Source organism: Narcine bancroftii, chromosome 2 (genome assembly GCF_036971445.1).
Source record: "Narcine bancroftii isolate sNarBan1 chromosome 2, sNarBan1.hap1, whole genome shotgun sequence".
Classification (NCBI taxonomy): Eukaryota; Metazoa; Chordata; class Chondrichthyes; order Torpediniformes; family Narcinidae; genus Narcine; species Narcine bancroftii.
The window spans coordinates 38,962,342-38,982,470 of NC_091470.1; the positions used below are offsets into that span (position 1 = coordinate 38,962,342).

General features: G+C 37.1%; 1 pseudogene; it reads left to right on the forward strand.

Annotated features, from left to right (window-relative positions):
- Nucleotides 1-7,609: 7,609 nt before the first annotated feature.
- LOC138752858 (phosphoserine aminotransferase-like) lies at nucleotides 7,610-8,965 on the forward strand (annotated as a pseudogene).
- The last annotated feature ends 11,164 nt before the right edge of the window (nucleotides 8,966-20,129 follow it).

A 20,129-nucleotide genomic window follows, 5' to 3' on the forward strand; every position in this document is an offset into this window, starting at 1 on the left:
TTTTATTGATATTTCTGGTTCTGTTAAGTATATTATAATGTCATCTGCAAATAGACTGATTTTATATTCCTTCTCTTTTATTTTTATCCCTCGTGTTTTATTTTCTGTTCTTATCAGTTCTGCTAGTGGTTCTATAGCTAATGCGAACAGTGAGGGAGATAGTGGACATCCCTGCCTTGTTGATCTTCTTAATTTAAATTGGTTTGATATATATCCATTTAATGTCACTTTCGCCAATGGTCCCTTATATAATGCTTTAATCCAATTAATATATTTCTCTGGTATGTTAAATTTTTGTAGTACTTTGAATAAATAATGCCATTCTACTCTGTCAAAGGCTTTCTCTGCATCTAAAGCAACTGCTACTGTTGGAGTTTTGTTTCCTTGTACTGCATGGATTAAGTTAATGAATTTACAGATATTGTCCATTGTTCGTCTTTTTTTTAAAAATCCAGTTTGGTCTAGTTTTACTATTTTTGGTACACAGTTAGCCAATCTGTTTGCTAATAGTTTAGGTATTATCTTATAATCTGTGTTAAGTAGAGATATTGATCTATATGATGGTGGTGTTATTGGATCTTTCCCCATCTTTGGTATTACTGTAATTATTGCTGTTTTGCATGAATCTGGTATGTTTTGTGTTTTTTTTTCAATCTGGTTCATTACTTCCAGGAGAGGAGGAATTAATAAGACTTTGAATGGTTTATAAAATTCTATTGGGAGTCCATCCTCTCCTGATGTTTTATTGTTCGGTAGATTTTTTAATATCTCCTGTATTTCTTCTATTTCAAATGGTTTTAATAATTTATTTTGCTTCTCTGTAATTTCAGTAGTTCAATTCTAGTTAGAAATTCATCTATTTTGTCTTCTTTTCCTTCGTTTTCAGTTTGATATAGTTGTTCGTAGAATTCCCTGAAGTTTTCATTGATCTTCATTGGGTTATATGTAATTTGTTTGTCCTTTTTCCTTGATGCCAATACCGTTCTTTTAGTTTGTTCTGTCTTAAGCTGCCACGCTAGTATTTTTTGCGTTTTTATCTCCTACTCATAATATTTCTGTTTTGTTTTCATTATGTTCTTCTCCACCTTATATGTTTGTAGTGTTTCATATTTTATTTTCTTGTCTGTCAATTCTCTTCTTTTAGTTGTATCTTCCTTTATTGCTAATTCTTTTTCTGTATTTGTTATTTCCCTTTCAAATTGTTCTATTTCTCGATTGTAGTCCTTCTTCATCTTAGTTACATAACTTATCATCTGTCCTCTGATGAATGCTTTCATTGCGTCCCATAGTATAAATGTATTTTTCACTGATTCCGTATTTATTTCAAAGTACATTTTAATTTGTCGTTCAATGAATTCTCTAAAATCCTGTCTTTTAAGTAGCATGGAGTTTAATTTCCATCTATATATTCTTGGTGGGATGTCCTCTAGCTCTATTGCCGATAACAGGGTTGAGTGATCCGATAACGATCTACCTTTATATTCCATTTTCTTAACTCTTCCTTGAATGTAGAGTGATAACAGGAATAGGTCTATCCTTGAGTATGTTTTAGGTCTACCCGAATAATATGAATATTCCTTTTCCTTTGGGTGTTGTTTCCTCCATATATGCAAAAGTTGCATTTCCTGCATTGATTTAATTATAAATTTGATTACTTTGTTCTTTCTGTTAGTCTTTTTACCAGTTTTATCCATATTTGAGTCCAAATTAAGGTTAAAATCCCCTCTTATTAGTATATTCCCTTGCGTATCTGCGATCTTCAAAAAGATATCTTGCATAAATTTTTGATCTTCTTCATTAGGTGCGTATACATTGAGTAAATTCCAAAATTCTGAATATATCTGACATTTTATCATTATATACCTCCCTGCGGATCTATTATTTCCTCTTCTATTTTGATTGGTACATTTTTATTGATTAATATAGCTACTCCTCTGGCTTTTGAATTATATGATGCTGCTGTTACATGTCCTATCCAATCTCTCTTTAATTTCTTGTGTTCCACTTCAGTTAATTGTGTTTCTTGCATGAATGCTATATCAGTTTTTTCTTTCTTCAGTAAATTTAACAACTTCTTCCTTTTGATTTGGTTATGTATTCCATTAATATTTAAGGTCATATAGTTCAACATGGCCATTTCATACTTTGTTTATCTTTCCTTTCCGTTTCCTCATCACCACCTTCCCTTCTTATCCATTTCTGTTTTCTTTTTTTGAACATATTGTAAGACAAAATTTCTAAAACATAAAATATTTCCACTATTCCCATATCTAAAATTCCTTTAACCCCAATAGTCCCTCCCCTCTCTGAGTTGCCCTTTGTCCCTTGACGGGCAACCACATCTCCCCTCTTCATTTGGATTTGCGAACCTGCTCGCAAGCGTCAACTGATTTCACAGTGACTGTTATTCTTCCCCACCCAGCCCCCCAGGAAAAGATTTTAATCTTCATATATAACAAAGCTCACTCTCTTAATTCCCTCCTTACTTTCTTTCTTCCCTTTCTTTCCCTTCTTAGTTCTTACTTATACTTTATTCTTCTTCTTTATATATAGTTTTTTGTCATTTTTGTTCTTGTTACATCTCTTCATCTCTCTGTCTGTTTTGTAGTTGTTCTGCAAATTTTCGTGCTTTTTCCAGATCTGAGAACAGTTTGCTTTGCTGCCCCGGGATAACTATTTCAAGTTCTGCTGGATATTTTAACATAAATTTATAACCTTTTTTTCATAGGGTCGTTTTTGCTGCGTTAAACTCCTTCCTCTTCTTCAGGAGTTCAAAACTTATGTCTGGATATAAAAAAAAATTTTGACCTTTGTATTCCAGTGGCTTTTTGTCTTCTCTTATTTTTTTCATTGCCTTCTCCAATATATTTTCTTTTGTCGTATATCTTAGGAATTTTACTAGAATGGATCTTGGTTTTTGTGGTGGTTGTGGTTTAGGGGCTAATGTTCTGTGTGCCCTTTCTATTTCCATGCCTTCCTGTAATTCTGGCATTCCTAGGACCCTGGGGATCCATTCTTTTATAAATTCTTTCATATTTTTGCCTTCTTCATCTTCCTTAAGGCCCACTATCTTCTATTATAATTTTCTATTATAATTGTTTCTTCTATTATAATTTTCCATTATATCTATCTTCTGAGCTATCAGCTCCTGTGTTTCTTTAACTTTTTGATCAGATTATTCTAATTTCTTTTTTAAGTCATCTACTTCCATTTCTATGGCTGTTTCTCGTTCTTCCACCTTGTCTACTCTTTTTTCTATTTCTGACATGACCATCTCTAATCTATTCACTTTTTCTTCTGTACCTTTTATTCTTCTTTTTATTTCACTGAATTCTGTGTCAGCCATTCTTTTACTGTTTCCATATATTCTTTAAAAAAATATATATCCATGTACTGTCCCTTCCCTTGATCTTCCATTTCTCTGTGTAGAGTTTGATGTTCTCCCTCCTCTTCTTCTGAGTCCACTCCAGGATCTGTGTCCTTTACCTCCGTCTCTTCTGATTTTCTTGTTGGGTTGTTTATTTTATTTTGTTGGGTATTTTTGTTTTTATTAATTTTATTAAAAGTGTCTTGGTGTTGGTCGTCTTCCTCTGGGTTGGTCATCTGTTGTTTCTCTGATTTCCTTTTTTTATTCTCTTCCTTCTTGTTCCCGTTATTTTCTATGTTTTCCTGTTTGGAGTCTTGCTGTCGTGTTATACTTGTCTGTTTCAACTGTGGAGATTTACTCCTCATCTGGTCCCCCCACTCTTCAGTGTTGTTTTTGTCTTGTGCATCGCGCACTTTTGTTTGGCTCCGTGAGCCATTTTTGTAGTCCTGAGTTCGAGGTTTCAACTGACCTCAGGGAGTGGGCTTCTCTCTCCACGGCGGGCCTCCTCGGACAGGTAAGGCCTTCACCTTTCTCTTCTGATGTCTTTCCTTCTTCTTTTCTTCCCATTGTTTTTGATTTTTCTTTCTTTGCTGCCATTTTCTCCACATTTTTATTTTTAATTTGTTATGGTTTCTGTGTTTGTAGCTTTGCTTTTTCTTTACTTTTTTTAAACTTTTCTGGAGAGGGCTGGTATTTTCTTACTGGTCACTACTCCATCATGTGACTTCCCCATACCAAAATTACCAAAAATCAACAAATCCCTTTCACAATAGATCATTTGAAATAAAGAATTTATTCCCTTTAGAGAATGGGAGAGAAAAGGAATTAAAAGAATAGAAAATTGGTTTTTGGGAAATAATTTATTAACATTTGAACAAATGAAGTACAAATATTGAATAACTCATGGTACAATGTTTGCATTCCATCAACTGAAAGCCTACTTAAAGGACAAATTGGGAACCAGAAGGAAGCAGAAGTGATTACAGAAACAACGATAATAAAAAGATTTATAACAAACATGTACATCAAGCTGCAAGAGAAGGAAAATGATGAAATAAGCTATAAACCCAAACAAAAGTGGGAAAAAGATTGAAACAAGGATAAAAAATGAAATATGGGAAATGTTATGCTCTGGAACTATGAAGAATATAATAAACACGAGGTTACGCATGATACAACATAAATGGTTACACAGGCTATATATCACGCTCCAAAAGTTAAATAAATGGGATCCAACATTATCAGATAGATGTTTTCTCTGTAAAAATGAAATTGGAACAACAGTACATACAATATGAACATGTGAGAAAGTGAAAAAGTTTTGGGAAGATCTAAATCAGGTATTAAATAAAATCACAAAAATCAACATACCAAAAAATCCAGAATTCTTTCTTCTAAATAATATAAGAAGTAAAGAATTAGGCCTCAAACTGGATGAAGCCCAGAAAAAGATTTATTATGATAGCCTTAGATGTAGCAAAAAAATGTATAATGTCAACTTGGAAATCAGAAGAGAGCCTGAGAATACAGCAATGGTACATAGAAATGAATAAATGTATTCCATTGGAAAAAAATACATATAATTTGAAAAATAAAGTCACATTATTTGAACAAATTTGGGAACCGTACATGGAACACAACAGAGAGGGCTTGCCTTGGACCTCCACCCCCTAAAATGATAAGACAAAATGACTTGATCCAGTGTGTAAAAGTAGATGACACATTTTTCTTGTTTATTTTTCATTGTGTGATGACATTGTTTAATGGTTTTATTTATTGTATATGTTGAATATTTATTGGTTTTGGAGGGGGGTGGGAAGGGGGGAGGGAAAGTAGGGGGAAAAAAAGGGGAAAAATGCCACTGTGTAACTTTAAGAGGGAAATGTTTGTATGTATTTTTATTGATACAGTTCAAAGTGTGAAAAATTAAAAAAATTTTTTAAAAAAAGTTGAATCAGAGATGGACATCCAAGGCACAATAAACCATTCGATTCAAATGGTCCATCCCAATGAAAGTGATGTTCTGGTCTAGTCCCATATTTTTCTGGATTTGGTCCATATCCTTCTAAATTCTTCCCAATTATATATACATCCAACCCTGTGAACATTATATTGGAACCTTTTGGTATAACTTGACAGACTGTTGGTTCCAGATGTTGTCTCTTGGGTTCCTCTTAAATGTTTACCCTTTCACCTTAAACCCATCTCCTCGTGTGTCTGTGAGCACTCACCTTATCCATGCCCCTCATGATTCTGCAAGGTCACCCCCTTCCCCCTTGCACTCCACAGAATAAAGACCCATCTTATCCACCTCTTCTGATAACAAGTCCTCAGACCAGGCAATGTCCTGGTGAACGGTGAAGGAATTTTAAAGAGGATTCAAAGGGGAAGTAGTTTTCACAGAGAGTGCATGAAATCTGGACATCACTGCCAAGGCATCGAAGGTTGCAGAACTAAAGCAGGCAGGATGGATAAATGCAGATGGAAAAAAAAGGATTGGCATTGATGTGGTGAGCCCAAGAACCCATTCCTCTGGTGCACAACTCCAGGACTCTTGACTGTTATTGCAGTAAGAACATCCAAAGACACAGGTAGATAATTTCATTTAATGAACTTCATTTAATTTCTGGTTTGAAATGCCTGTTGTTTCATATTCATCATATATTACAGAGATATTTGACTAGAATAACCCACAAGCTCTCTGATTCTGTACTCTGATCTCTTCCCACCCCCCCCCCCACTTAATATACCTATGCATGAAAATAGTTTTGACATCTTACAAACGTTTTAAAAAGCAAAACTGTGACTTATTTAACAGCCAGAACAATGAAATAATATGCATTTTTAATAATCTGATAAACACACAAAGTTAGATGCAATTAGAGGAAGATACCTTACGCAGTTGACAATATAATAATCATTTATTTTCCATTGGGTATTGTAGGTGCACTTGAATGGCCTAGAATTTTTTAATTAAAATAACAACAAGCTTTCAGCATTCTCTATTCAACTGGAAGACAGATGTCAGCAGCTTCTGGAGAATGCACATGAATAGTAAAACATGGGGATATGGTCTTCCACTGTGTACTGTGGTCTTCACCAGTTTAATCTACAGACATCCAGCAAATTATAATAATTGCAAATCATTCTGACTGTAACAAAATCTGAAACTAGCAAGCTTTGTTGCATGATATGTCACTGAGTTTTCAGCAGATCGCGAAGCCACTGTTGATGCAAAGTGTTGGAATGTCATAAGCATTGAGGTAAACGGTGATGAAGATATGGACAGATTGGTGGGAAAGCAGGTTCATAGCAGATAAATATTAAAGGAGGGAAACCTAAAATGATACATTTTGATGCACATATCGAAGAAAACCAATAGCATATAAAAAGGATTCTAAAGGCAGCTAGACAAATGAATGTTGTTGAGGTTCACATATACTTGAAGATGGCTAGACAGATTAATCACAGAGAACCCAAAGCATGGAGGTGATATTGAGTCCGTATTTTAAGATTTGCCAATTCATACTTAATTTAATTGTTACTGCATAATAACCATGGTCAGTGTGGTGAACTGCTGTATACTTATTAATCTGGCTTTGCCCATCCTGTGACTGAACCCTTGACACTATAACCCCTCCTCAGAAAGCCCAGGTCATCGCCCAGGATGACCTTGGAGTTTATTGTAAATAAAAGCCTATAGTTCTGTAACTCTAATCTTTCGAGTTATTGATAATGCATCAGTCAGAAATGAGCAAACACAAGAACAATTACCCAGATCCAAGTGATATTGTGCAGATACATTGGTGCAGAATCCATTGAGGCTGTACCTTATTAATTCCCCTAGTGCAAGATTAAAATTATTCACAGTTTAAAAAGAAAGAGTGAGAGATGTTCTCAAGGATGTCTTCCTAACTTGAAACAATGCATACAGATTCCTTATTCAGAATATTCAGAAATTGCAGAAGGAAGAGGGTATTCAATTTATTTTCAATGGAAGTCCAGTTGAGGACAGTGACAACATCATGGATAAATGGATGCTTTAATTTGCACCATCCCTAATCCAATTTTTCAAAGCAGAAATGGAAGCACAGATACTCTACTCTGTGGTACCAAGACTAGTCAGATTTGTGGACATGCTTGCGAACTGGTATGTGCAAATGAAGCGTAGAAGGTTAAAAGGTGAAAATAATACTGAGAATTGTGAGAACTTTGGAAACTTTGTTTGCTGTTTCTTTCAACATGTGCCGGCTGATGGCACCCTTTACACCATCTATCACTGATCTCATGTCCCAGAATGTAAGGCACTTGGCTGATCCATCCTTTGGAGAAAATAAGGATACACAAAGCATTCACTACCTCATGCTCTCACAAGTAAGGGAATCTATTATTGATAAACACATTGAGGCAGCAGTTGCCCAAACACAGTCAGTTATTGAGCTTGGAAGAGACAGAAAAGCCCTTCTTGTTATGTACCCTTTGAAATAAATTGTGGTTATTCACCAGGATTCGGAAGCACAGAAAGAATTGTTCGATTACAGAGGGCTTGGAATTAGTGTTGTGGAAATGAGCCATGGATTGGCAGACTTCAAAATTGTCAACATTTCCAAAAATGACTTGCAAGAACTACTAAAACTTCCTGTAAACTACAGCGTGATCTTTCTCCAGGGAGGTGAAACTGGACAGTTCAATGCTGTACTTTTAAAACTTTAAAAGAAGGGAGGAGTGCAGATTGTACGGTTACTGGAGCCTGGTCTGCCAAAGAAGCAGATAAATATGGAAAAGTGAATATTTTGCACCCCAAGCTTGATGCTTACAGAACTATTCCTGATACAAGCAATTGGAATCTGAACCTGAATGCCTCTTATGTTTAACTATTGAGCCAATGAGACTGTTCATGGTGTGGAAATCCCCTTTATCCTAGTCATAAAGGGACTGCTGGTTTGTGACATGTCCTCAAGTTTTCTTTCAAAGCCAGTGGATTGATTTTTGCTGGTGCTCAGAAAAATATTGGATGTGCTGGGGTGACTGTGGTAATAATCAGAGAGGATCTTCTGGGACATGCACTGAAAGAATGTCCAGTAATTTTTGAATATAAAGTGCAAAGGAGTTACAGTTCTATGTACAACACTCCAGCAACCTACATTATTTACATTATGGGAATGGTCTTGCAATGGATCAAAATTTCTGGGGGGGTGGCGAAGGAAGAGGCCAGAACAGTGCTGTAAAATCAAAGCCGATTTATGATGTAATTAATGGATCAATGTGTCTCTGGCTGCCTCAACTTGCTGAAGCACAACAAATATTCCAATACCCAGTGGGAAAGCAACAGAGTTCTTGAAAAGTTTCTTGACAAAGCTGCTATAAAATAACATGATATTGTTAAACGGCCACAGGTCTGTCGGTGGATTTCAAATTTCCTTATATAATGCTGTGACAGTGGAAGAAATCCCGAAACTGACTTTATTTTTGTTGTTTTTTTGGACCTTACCCCTTGCCCTTGGCACAGACCAGAGTGGTGGTAAAGATCACTCTTTTCAAGGCTTTGTGCTGGTAACCTCTGGTCTTGTGAAGAATGAAGAAAGAAGATCTACATAATATTGGAATTTATTGTATTTGATTGTTATTTATAATTGTTTAATTATTATTTGAGACATAATAATTGAGGGCCAGTTTAAAAGCCAAAGACTCATGGCTTACCGTTGTCGGTTTGGCTGCAGCCGTCGGCGACATCCCAGGGTCATGCATTTGGTATCTTCTGGTGCACATGCACTATTGACTGAGGTTGTTGGCACATGTGCAGGGGTTGCGAGTGCTTGGAGAGTCATTAACCTGCATTAACTGTAACAGCGGAATAGACCATGGGTGAAGCTCCAATATTTTTTTGTTGACCGTTACTGAGGGAATTGAACATTGCGCTACCACGGATTCATGGTCATTAGACATTGACCATTACCAAGTTTAAGAATGTTAGCATGGACATTAGGAGTCCTTTTTCTGTCAATTATTAAACCATTTTAAAACTCTGGACTTTGTTGTGAATTTCTCGAACGCATCAAAAAGCCCAAGAAACTTCTTTATGGATAGTAGTCACTACAGCCAGTTTACCACATCCTGCAGGATTTTTGCATGATCCTACTTTAGCAAGTTCTTTACAGTTCACATTATTTTTTTAATCTCAATTGACTTTTTTTGAATATTTTAGTTAAAAATTTTCCATGCATGTAATTAATAAACAATTATATAAAATAATAAGAATTTAAATTTAAGATTTTTCAATCATTACATGATGGTTATAACTCCTCCCCTTCCCTCCCATACCCTTCCTCCCTAAACCCCCTCCCCCCACACCCTCAAAAATTTATATTACTATATTTAGGATATATAGTAATATAAAGTAAAGATAAAGGAAATGAAAGAATAGTGTGAGGAGAACTTCCAACACACAGACCCAACAAGGTTTATATAATCAATATGGGGAAAATAAAGATTAACACAGGTCTCAAGAAAACACCACTACATATTTATACCTAAAATTTGCACATACCAGCTCCAAATTTGCAGAAATATATGATATTTATTTCTCAAATTATATGTAGTTTTCTACAAGGGCATCTCAACTGACCCTTGACCGTACATTATTTTAATAGAGTTAATACATGTTGTATTTTCTTTAACAATCTTTACAGCATATTTCTATAGCATAATTGACATTTAAACACTGAGGCACAGCGGGAACACTTTAAGATAGTCTGATACATTAAAAATATTTGAAATATGTAAGAAACCACTCACATGACAAAGCATTGGTTTTGTTACTGCTAGAATGTGTCTGGTCACTACTTCAGGAAGGATATGAAAACAATAGAGAAGGTGCAGCAAGAATTGTTTTAAAAATCATAATAAAAGGCTTCCATTTTGTGAATGGAGTGGCTGTTTACTTCAGAAAAAAAACTAGTTGAGGAGAGATGTTGAAAAGTTCAAATTTTCCAAGGGTGTGGACAAGGTGAAATGGATTCCAGTGGTGAAATGAACTGAAGCCAAAATCCTAGCTCCTTGCTCCAATGTATTCCTGCAAGGATTGGGACAAGACCCAGGAATGACATGAGGGTAATCCATCATGCAGAGAGAGGCCAAGACACAGCATTCACTGCCTGAAAAGACACTGGAAACCAATGGCTTTCAGTAGGGAATTGAACAAATAATGTTGGTAAGAAAAATATTGGTTGTTGAGGGAGATGTGGAGAGTGGGGACTGAGAGGAGTTCTCTCACAAAGAAATGATGTAGATTCTGGTTCTGTCAGCTCTGTTCAAATAATGGGTATCAAATAATGATGAGTGTGAATATAGGAAAGAGATTGAAGAGTCGAGTGGCAAGGGGCCAGGATAATCTCTCTTTCTCAATGTCAATTATTGACTTCAGGAAAGAAATCATACCCATGTCCATATCAATGGTGCTGAAATGGAAAGAGTAGATAACTTCAAGCTTTAAAGAATAAACAACTCCATTGACCTGGCCTGAACCAAGCACGTTGATGCAAAGGTCAGGACAGGACTCCAATGTCTCTACATTCTCAGAAGACAACATAAGATTAGCTTATTCCTTTTGTCAAACCCCAACACCCTTCTTCTTCCTCCTATTGGGGAGAAAGTTCAAGTGTGGGAAATCGTGCACCAGCAAGCTCAAAGAATTTCTTCCTTGCAGCCACCAGGTTCCTGAATTAACTCCACAGTAGTTCTACCAATACTGCCCTTGCTTGGTGCGTTAATCTTTATTATCATTGTAACTCTATACTCTAATTATGTTCTTGTTCTTCTACTTTGTATTGTGATGGAATATTTGGAAATGTTTTTGGCAGATAAATTGGAAAAATTAGAGGAGGTTACATACATAAACACATTTTAAAACAGATCTTATTTGAAATACTAAAGAATTCATATTCAGTGACTTTACATAAACTATGAAGGATGCTATGCACATTTCACAAGCAGGTGCTAATTGAATTGATGTCAATAAAATGAATGAACTGGAGCCAGGTCATTTGTGTTGAACATTTCTGACTTCTCTACAAAATGCTTACACAAAGGTCATTGAGAGGTTTGTTTACCTAAAACAAAAGATTGGAGAAGAGGACTAACTCCTATTGTTTGCTGAAGAAGGAGGGGGTTTTGTAAGTGATAGAGAAAAGGACATGTGGCTGGCAGTTGGAATCTCTCAGATAGAGAGAGAGAGAGAGAGAGAGAGAGAGAGAGAGAGCTGAAACAGTGTCAGCCAGGAGAAGCTTGTTGGAACTGAAACAAATGCTCCAGAGTGGCAAATGGCTGGAAGTGCTATCTGTCTGATGTTTCTCTTAGAAGAAGTGGAACAGAAAGGAACTCTGTGTTGCCTGAAAGAAAAAGGTTATCATCTGGAGAACCCTGATAGGGCAAGTTTCATCAGCAAGACATTGAGGTGACTAATGGTGGTACCTCAGTTGTGGAAATCCTGGAATGACACAGATGCTTGCATTGGCCCTGCTGGTCCACTACCGTCCTCTGTTGCTGTGCAGGCTGGATCTTCTTAATTCGTCTGTTCTTGCAGCATCACTTGCATTTTCAGCAGACTCTTTTGATTCCTCCTCAGTATTTGACTGTCCTCTGTTCTGACAGTATAGGATTTACTTCCTCCAGAAGAGTGGCCTTCTTCTTCCAGGTGTTGGAATCTCTGAGTCTTACTGTGACCTGTTGGCCATAAGCTTCTTGTTGACTTGTCATAGTTTGCTTTTTGTCTTGTTGGAATCTAGGGGTTAAAACATTATGAAAGAAATGATTAATCAATAAGTTTATATGTACTGCATGGTTCAGGGAAAAAGAGGCATGTGATTAAGTGGCAATCACAGCATGGAGCAAAGTTGGCTGAGCAAAATTGTCTCCCAAACTACAGGGAGAGGAAATGCATAAAACAATTTAGGAGGAATGCTCAAACTGAAGGAGGTGGTGAGTAGCACAGGAGACACAGGCCAGACCAGAACAAAGAATGGCCTGCAAGAAACAAAGGGAATGGAAAACCAGTCTAGGAGGAAGATTAAGGCATAAGGAGGTGTTAAAGAGAACAGCAGAAATTGGCCAGACAGGGACAGAATGGTGATTAGAAATATCTGGGGATGAATTAATTTCTGATCCAATCAACAGGATAGTCTGGCTTGGAGGATTAAGATGGGAGTGCTACACCCCAGATATCTGCAAAACAGGAGATGACTTGTGATAACCCTTATGCAAAAAGATCTAGCAAAGGAAGACAACTTTTGTTCTGTATGATAAGGTTGATCTATCTAAACTGAGCCAACTGGACAATAGGGGTCAGTCTTGGGGGATAGCTCACTGTGCAGGTGACCTATGAACTAACGACTGACCCAGAGCTCTGTTAAGTTTTATTCTTGTGCTGTGTAATAAATTGACTGTTGAACCGAATACCTTCTCCTATCACTTCATTCAAAGAACACGCTGGACTCAGACCACACATAGACTAAATTAAGAGTAAGGTAAAACCAGAGTCTGACAGTCTCCTTTGCAAACATTTTTGTTTCCATTTGACATCTCTGATTTTGTTTAGGTCTGCAGAGTAGGAAAGTGTGGTGAGCAGTCTATGTCCCATCACGAGCTCAGCAGGTGACATGCCGTGTTCAAGTGGTGACGCTTGGTAAATTATCAGAGCTAGATAATGATCTGGGCCACTGACTTGTGCTTTCTTGAGCAGCTGTTTATCTATGTGAACTCCTTTCTCTGCTTTACTGTTTGACTAGGAATACAGAGTACTTGAAGACACATGTCAAAAATCATACTCATCTGAAAAGTTCTGGAATTCTCTACAGCTGCAGCATGGTCAGTGTCATTGTAGACAATTTGAGGAATTCCATGCCTTGCAAAAATTGAATTCCTGTATCTGATCATGCAGGCAGCGGACATGTTGGGAAGCAGCGCCATCTCACAGAACAGCATAGAGGAAATACCAGATCAATTTTCAGACTTTTTCAAGGGTTTTGGTATTCCACTGTTCGCCTATAAGATACAACTGAAGGTAGCTCGATAGATAGTCATAACCAGCAGGTAATTCTTTCCATCCAGGTGGAACAGATCAGTCCCAACTTTCTGCCATGACTCCTGTGGTATGATCATTGTCTGCTTTGTGTAATGTTTCAGAGAGATCTCACAGCTTGAGACCATCCTGCCAATGTCAGCATTTAATCCTGGCCAATAAACTGCAGTTCTGGCCCTCCTCTTGCACTTTTCCATTCCAGGTGCCCCTCATGCACCCTTTTCAGCATCTCTTGTCACAGTGATTGAGGAATGACAATTCTGCTCTGTCTGAGTAGAAGCCCATTGACGACACTCAGCTCTGCTCAGATGTGGTAGTATGGCTGACATTCACCTCTAGGCCAATCTTCATTCAGATATTTAATGACCTTTTGTAGAACTGTGTCCTTTTCTGTTTCAGCTGCAATCTGCTTGGATATCATGTCAGTTATGGGAAGAGATTAGTGATCAGTTCACATCTCCCTGTGAAACTCTCATTGTGTGCTTCACTCTGCATTGTTGCCCTGTCCAGCACATCAACCAGCGGAATAAGTTTCCCTGATGTGTAGACTAATTCCTCCTTTTTCAATATTTTTATTAATTTCATCATATAAATGTTACATAGATGCATGAGAATAAAATAGATTAACAAATCTTGTATAGTTGTACAAATGAAATCATAACCTATGTTACATTAAAAAGTAGAATAACACTGAACTACTGATCTACCTATCAAACCCCACCCTATGGAGGATACTGGCTCAACACCAACAGACCGCTACTGATAATTTTTTTAAAAAGGTAACCAATGGGGTCATAAACCAGAAAATAATTAATCTTACAAATTTTGAAAATAATTAAGAACCCCATAAAGAAACAAAGTTTCATTTCAGTAGTATAATATTTTTTTTTCCAAAGTCAAACATGCCAACATATCAGACAACCATTGAGTGTGAGTGGGAGGGAAACATCTTTCCAATTCAAAGTAAGGGAGATGAGGATAACTACATGGGATTGTGAAGCAGTTAATATCAAACCTGTTGGCCCACTTATTCCAAAGAGAACAAGAAAAGGTGTCAAAGTAATATTAAGAACTAAAGACAAGGTACCAAATATCCCTTCCCAAAGATTAGAAAGAGGACATAGCCAGAACATGTGATACAGTGAACCTTCTTCAGTTATACATTTGTCACATTTAGATTAGAAAAAAATGTAGCCAATTGGACTTTGGAAAAGTGGTCCTGGTGTACTATCTTAAACTGTATTAATGAGTGTCTAGCACAAAAGAGGATGAATACACTCACTTCAGAATAGAATTCCATGTAGTTTCAGAAAATGACTGTTGAAAATCCTGTTCCCATATTTTTTTTAAAGTTCTGTCCAGGAAACTATTCCTAGAATTTAGAAGTAATTCATAAAGGCCAGATACTACCCCTTTATAATTAGGTTGGAAATTATAAATCATCCCTATCATATAAATTAAAGAATTCAGAAAGCTCCTAACCTGTAAATAAAGAAAGAAGTGATATCTAAGTATTGTAAATTTGGTGGATAATTGTTCAGTAGAGGCAAGATTTTGGTCAGTAAAATTATCTAAAAAGGATTGGACACCTAAATTTGACCAATGATGGAACCAATACCTTAAACCGATGGTTAAAAAAAGGAATTATCTGAAATAGGACTAATTAATAAGAATCTATGGTACCCAAAATATTTACTAAATTGAAACCAGATTCTCAAAGTTTGTCTAACAACAAAATTGGGAGGCCAGAAAAGGTAAAGGTGCTCCAAGAATCGAAAGAAGAGAATACTTTTTTGTGGATGTAATTTCTAAATTAATCCATCTTGAAGCTCCTAAATATTCAGCAATTCAAAGTCAATAACGTTTTAACTTCATCATTGGATTTGTGGTGACATCTCACTGAGGTTTTTCTTGATTATGGCTATTGATGACATGGTATGACACTGCCATGAATGTTGTTAGACCATACACATAGCTGTGGAATTTCTCATCCATAGGCCATACCTAGGCATTCTTTCTCTATCTACACCTATCAACTTCAGATGTGGTCATCATCCATGATGCGTATGCAACTGGCCTCCAATCTTCTCCCACAGCCTGAAGTAGTACAGCACCTATTCTATCTGTTGAAGCATCTGTAGATATTTTTGTTCACCTGGAATGGTCAAAGAATGTCAAAAACACTGGTTCTGTAGTAACAATTGTCTTTAGTCAGCCCCATTCTTCCTCATGGTTGTCTGTCCTCTTGAATTCACATTTGACATGTAACAAGTCCCTCATGTACCTTGCTTTGGAAGACATTTGGTATGAATTTATCAATAAAATTTATAATTTCCAGCACTTACAATATACCATTTTTGTCTATGCGTCTGAGTATCTCCTTAATTGCTTCCACCTTGTTCTTGTCTGGCTCCACACCTACCTCTGACAATTTATCTCCCAGAAAGATGATTTCCTTCACACCAAACTGGCATTTTTCTCTGTTAGTTTTAATCCATACTTCTGGAAGTGTTGTAGTACTTTTTTGAGCCTCTCGTTGTGTTGCTCCTATGTGGATCCCCATAGGTCATGTCGTCCAAGTACATGTGTACCCCATTTATGCCTTCTTTGATGTACTGCATTGTCCTATAAAACACTTCAGGTGCTGAGGAAATTCCAAAAGGCATCCTCAGACAGGAATATCACCCAAAATGTATTAAATGTACAGTATTTTGTTCTATCTTGTGCAGTTTTAATTGCCAGAAGCCTTGATGTACCCAATTTGCTGCAAAAAAAAACTTTGCACTGGCCATCTCACTTGTAATTTCATCTCTGGTTGGAATCTGATAATGTTCCCTCTTTATATTGGCATTTAAGTTTTTTTGGGTCCATGCACACATCTAGGTCACCATTCTTCTTTCTGACACACCATCGAATTCACCATTCTGTGGCTCCTCCACTTTCTTTATGACGCCTAGTGCTGTTATTTGATCAAGTTCCTGCTTGTGCTTTTCTTTGAGTGGCACTGGATATCGCCTTGAGGCATGCACTAATGGCTATAAATGCTCTTTTAACTGTATCATATAGGTGAATAGTAGAACTCCAAACCCCTTGAAGATGTCTGGAATTTGATCCAGTATTTCCTCTATGCTGTTCTGTGAATTGGTGCTATTAATGTGGTACACCCTCATGACTAGGCCTAAGTTTTCACATGCTTTGTCATCAAGCAGTGAGTCATGTCCATCTGTGATTAATACAACCATGGTGTTCTTTACCTTTAGTCTACTTGTGCCTTTGGTGTCAATATGCTGTCCATTGTTGGCCTTTAGCTGAACAGAACTTGGATGGATGTGTGGTTTTATCTTCCTTGCCCTGATGTCACACTCACAGATCAAATTGACCTTTCCCCCTGCATCTAGCTTGAAGGGGATATCTGCTCCATTGGCAAGCAATGGTACCATCCACTTGTCCCACTCAAACTTGTTCACACTTGGCTGTTCAGTGTCTGTAGGTTTCTGCACTACCATACCTATGAAAAATGTATCACTGAGGGTAATTTCTTCTATAGTGTGCGCACCTTCACTTCTGTTTTGTTTCCCTTTGGAAAAATATTGCTTTGCTTGGTGATTCTGTCCTTTGCACTTGATACAAATTTGTCCACAAGCTGGGCATTTTTTTGGTGCTTGTTGAGATCCACATAATTTACAATTGGATGTCTCCCTCTTTTTTGTTCTTTCCTATGTCTCATTTGCTGTTTATGTGTGTGTCCAGATACTGTGGCTATGGCTGTGCCTTCATTTTCACCAGACCTCGTACTCTCATGTGCTGAAGAGCTAATTCACCAGCTTGGCATATCTCATAGCAACCTCTCTCTCACTTTCTTGTCTATAATTTGAACACAATTTGATCACAGATCATTGAATCTTGCAGCAATTCATAAATTGCATTGGTCTTGCTTTCAATTTCAAGTCCATTTAAATTAAAATATCAAAGCTCTCTACCTGCAGCTGCGTGCGCTAGTGAATCATGTATCTCTCGAAAGTTTCATTTTTCTTTTGTGAATATCCACCAAACATCTCGATAACCTTGTCAGATTTGCCTTGGACATACAAATTGGCAAAAACAAATGTGTTGAAATCCTCTAGCGCATGAGCTCCTGCCACAGTAAGTTTCAGTGCAATCGTCCTTGCATCCGGTGTGCTATCGAGTCCAGTGGCTTGCAGATACAACATGAATCATTGTTTGAACATCCACCACTCATGGTCGACATTCCCAGTCCAATTCACAGTATCAGGCTGCTTCACATTTTTCATGTCTTCTGCTGATTCCCATTGCTTTCCCCTTCCTGGTATCATCTGATATTTCTTCTATTGTGATAAAGAAACTTGGATTCTTTTGTATTACTTATACTTTATTATCACCTCATGACCTTGTGGGACACATCTATTTTGTGCATCTAACCTGAGGTGGAACATTCCGTCTCTGACGCCCTCTAATGGTTAGAAAGATCACCAACTCCCAATCACTACATTATTTGTTGTGATTGACGGTTTTACCTGCTTCATCGTATCACTTGCCAGGCACTGGCATTGCCCGACATCTGACCGATGCTGAAAGCTATTTTCGGGAAGGAAAAAAATCATGCCACAGATTCTGTAAGGCTGAAAACCCATCATTTCACTAATGACTAAAAAATAGAGGTCAGTATGTTCAGCAATGCATATTGCGCCATTTATAGATCTTGCTAACATTTAAATTCAGCTGCTTTGTACAGCCCCACAAAAATGGCTAAAAATATGAAGCAATTATATACCATTACTGCATAATAGCAGCAAGCATGTTTTTTTTAGTCATCAAAATGCAGCTTTCTCAGTATGACATTAATCCAATTGCCATTGGAGGCAGTGCAGTTATCCATCACATTATTTTCCCTCATTATTATCTACTTCTCTCAATGCTCTGTCTCCATGAAATATGCAACATCTTGATGCTAGCAAAAGCGATGACATGTCTGGCTGCCTTTAATCAACTAATGCCTCATTCAACACTCTCATTGCACTTTCTGTAAATGGGTTCCACAGGTAATACATGTTGCTGTCTTTTGGTAGACTGACTTATCACATTTTTTTCTTTTGGACTCAAAGTCAATATTCACTGGTAACTTTTCATTCCCTGACCAAATTAACTCAGAAGCTAGCACCAATAGCCATACAAAATAACAACATCCTTGATCTTGGCTGAGCTTCTAAGTTAACTGACTAAGCTAATTTTGTTCTAGATTAATTAGGTGTAGTTCTATTTACATTTAAGTATCATGTGCAACTCCAATTTACAACTCTAGATATTATCTGCACACTGCAAAATAAAAGTAATGGTTCCACCTACTCACATCCTTCGCATGCCCCCTTGCCCTTTCCCCTGACCCTTCTCAACCCTCATCCCCCTCATGCTCCCTTGTCCCCCCATGCTCCCCGTTTCCATCCCCTTCACAAGCCCCCAACCCTTTTGCAAGCTCCCACACCTCTTTCATGACCCCCATACTCATCAGTTGCATGATCACCCCCTTGCCCATCACAAAGCCATCCCGTGTCACCTCCAGTTCCCTCTCATGACCTTCTGCAAACCCACTTGCGTGTCTCGCACCCCTCCATCTTCTTCATACTCCCTTTGCATGCCCATCCCTGCTCACACCAAAAGGTTCATTACTTTGTTACAAAGAAAGAACAAGTAGCATCTTTAAATCTTTAAATCAACTCTCAATGACTTCAATCATATGATTTCTCACAAGACATTTTAACAATGTTTTGTGATGTCCAAATACTGTCTTCTTTCTATTGTCCAGTTTTTCTTTGTGTGGTCTTTTCCTTCTTTGGACACATCTTTTTTCTTACTGGTAAAGCACTTTAAAGTAGCTTTAAAATAGCTTTTGTAACTTGAACTTTTCTTAATATGTACTTCTTTTTAGTAAATCCCTCGGGAGTCGTATGTTTTCCCCCCCCCCCCCCACTGTTTTGTGATGTCTTCAGACTCATTATTTTCTTTTTAAAATATTTTTATTGATGTTCACATGTGAACAGTACAGTCAAATATTGTGTTGTAAGATTAAAAAAAGAAAAAAAACACAAAAAAAGTCTTATAATGCAGAACCACTACCACTAAGGAAGTTTAAACGCTAACACATAGGAATCAAGTAACAACAACCTGAAGATGGACAACACAGCAGCAAAGTTCAGAATAACCCTAATTCTTTAGGTTATGATCATAGTTCCATAAATGGGCCCCGCACCTTTTGGAAGTTAATATTTGACTCTTTAATGGCATATCCATTTTTTCTAAACTTAAACTAGATATAATATTACTTAATTATTGTGTATGTGTCGGTGGAGTATTGTCTTTCCATTTAATCAAAATTGCACATCTGGCTATCAATGTAATAAAAGATAACATTTAGTTTTGAGTTGGAGTCAGTAAATGAAATAATCTTGAAATGATCCAAATAGAGCAATTAAAGGGCAATTTTCCCATTTGAACTTGAGAATCACCAATAATGTTTGAAAAATATCTTACCAAATTTTTTTTAAAACTGGGACAAGTCCAGAATATGTGAAACAAAGAAGCATCACCAATTTTATATTTGTTACATTGAGGATTTATATCTGAATTAAAATGTGACAATTTAACTTTAGATATATGTGCTCTATGGACCAC